Source organism: Berghia stephanieae, chromosome 8 (assembly GCF_034508935.2).
Source record: "Berghia stephanieae isolate SIO BIC M18660-M18661 chromosome 8, UCSD_Bste_1.3, whole genome shotgun sequence".
NCBI classification, from domain to species: domain Eukaryota; kingdom Metazoa; phylum Mollusca; class Gastropoda; order Nudibranchia; family Aeolidiidae; genus Berghia; species Berghia stephanieae.
In genome coordinates, this window is record NC_088367.1 from 15,599,188 (window position 1) to 15,601,687 (window position 2,500).

The 2,500-nt window shown below is 40.9% G+C and overlaps 1 protein-coding gene across 2 annotated transcripts in view; it reads left to right on the forward strand.

Moving 5' to 3' along the window:
• LOC144978242 (dual specificity protein phosphatase 3-like) overlaps nucleotides 1-2,500 on the forward strand; it is a 13,098-nt gene that overhangs the window by 2,312 nt on the left and 8,286 nt on the right. Inside the window, exon 2 of one of the 2 annotated variants that reach the window (XM_078924065.1) lies at nucleotides 195-328. The exons of the other annotated variant lie outside the window; for it this stretch is intronic. The gene's annotated coding sequence lies outside the window, so the exon portion shown is untranslated. The remainder of the gene's footprint in view (nucleotides 1-194; nucleotides 329-2,500) is intronic. 2 annotated transcript variants of the gene reach the window in all.

Consider the following 2,500-nt stretch of genomic DNA (forward strand, 5'->3'; position numbering starts at 1 on the left):
AATTATGTAATCAGACACTTGATCATTGCCGAGATTCCCTTTTACTTCCCTGTGATGTGCACATCGTCTGCAACACAAATCTACTATGGTTGCAAATAAGTTCTATGGGAATTATCAAGTTCAACTACTCAACTTCATCGTTGCATGGTAAGTAGTCCTTCAGAATCAGTCTATCACAAAGTACTTTCCACCAGATCTTAAAGACCCAGCTACCAAATCACAGCTGGGTGGACAAGGGGGAGGGGGACAGAACAAATCTTGACTGCACCCGGAATCGATCTCTGTCACTTTGCATGTGAAGTGATGCTCTACCAACCGAGCTAGCAAAGTAAGTGGAAATGGATTATGTTTTTTGCCACTCTCAATTCAAGATTTTCTCAAGATATTAGATACTGTATTCGTATCTTCACTTGAATTTTTGTTTTTTTTAAATAAACGTAATTACAGAGGGAACGGATGGGTGAGAGGGATGAATGCAAGGAGAGTGTATGTATGTGTGTGTGTGTGTGTGTTTATATGATTGTCTGCAGGGGTGGGGGGTGGTCAAAAATAGTGGCGAAGGCCTTCCAAAGACGGCACACCTCACACGAGACAAACAAAAGTGAACACACCAATTTAGAGGACCACCTACTATAGGCATCATGTCACAGTCCTAACGAAAAAGTGTACCTCGATTTCTAGCATTGCCCATTTTTTTTGTGAGCTGTCAAGGTGGACGACTACAGAGAGAAAATTACCGGATTCGTGAGAGACCCTAAACTGTAGTGTTCACTTTAGTTTGTCTCGTGTGAGGTGTGATGTGTGTTGAGTGCTATGTGCTGTGTGCCTTTTGTCATTATTGGAGGGTCGGCCTTCTGATGGCTTGTATCTGAGAATTTGTCATGATGACAATGATGATGATGATAACATGAAGAAATTGATGAGAGATATCTGGGACGAATTCCAAGGAAACGTGTGGAGAGAATATGCCCAAAGACCTCTGTTCACCGTTGACGAGCAGTTTAAGCCGTGGAAAGGATGATGCCCCTTCCTTCAATACATCCCATCTAAACCTAATAAATGTTGGGTTCCTTTTTTTTTTATATGTGACGCGCACAACGTTGTGAACTCTAGATTGGGATGGAGGTCCCAAGAAAACAATGTTGGATGGCACACTGCCATTTGGCTGACCAAACCCTTTTTTGAAATGGGAAGAAACCTAACTCTGGACAATTTTTCCACCGACCTCGAACTGGTAGCACACCTGATCTCCAACAACAACACCCTGGTTGCACAGTCAGAATTTGTTTTTTTTTAATTCATCCCCCTAAATTCTAGCAAGGACAGGGTATTTCAAAAGGCGAGTCAATATTTTTCTTCAAAAATCAATTCACTCTTTATTGGATACAAATTCAATCACAAAAAATAAAAAACCAGAACAAACAGGTTGTACTTCTAAGCACAACGCACCACAACCCCTCTTTGGTTAATATAGATCCATATAGAGAGAGAAAAGAAAGCCAGATTTTGTATGCTTATACAATGCCGCAGAGGGAGAGGTCGACATGATAGACAAGATGTGTCATTCCCTGACAACAAAACGGAAGATCAACAGATGGCCATTGCTTCTTTTCTTTTTTTTTTTTTGGGGGGGGGGGAGAAGGATCTTTCGATTAATTTGTCATTTGTGGAATGGCGCCTCACGGATCCTCAAACCCACCCAAATGGAACTTGGATACAACGGGGATAGTGAGGCTAGCAAAAAAAATCTCTATTTTAGATGTATTTCAAGAGAACCAATACGGAAGGAAATTTTTTTTTAACCCGCAAAGAATTCCTTTTAAGTTATCACCCCAAGCAAATGGGTCAGTCGACGTGACTTTAACTTCCATCCCTTTAACCCCCCCCCCCCCCCCCCCCCTTTTCATTAACTTCAGAACAGAAGGTGGGTTGGAACAATGCATCAACTAGCATCCTCCTTTCCACAAATTCCAACCGCCACTGACAGCACCTCTAACTGTACTTCAACACTCAAGTAGCACGCCACCCCATTTCAGGCATCACATAGCGTCACCTAGAGCTCATCACCGTCTCACTGCTCATTGGGCATAGTTAATTAATCAGTCAAGAGTCGCACACCCCTCATTCTATGCTAATACTGTAACATGTATTGAAATATATTGGACTTGTTCGGCTGTGTTTAATTATTTTAGGGTTCTTTCTAGCGGTACGCATCTTGTGTTGTGCATGTTTTACATATGAGTGTGAATGTTGACTGCGTGAATGTATTAGCACTTTTTGTTACTTAGAAACATCGTAAAACGTTGTTTGTGTATTAAGTTAGTTACTGAAATAACTCTGTCCTGAATGGTCGTAATATGTATTTGTTTTAAATTTTCCATCTGATTGATAATAATTAAATTGAATTAACGTAGTCTAACCATGAGTCGTTACAAATACATTATGCCTAAGTATATCAACACGTTGATCGGTCAGTCATACGCCTCTCACTAGCCTTTTG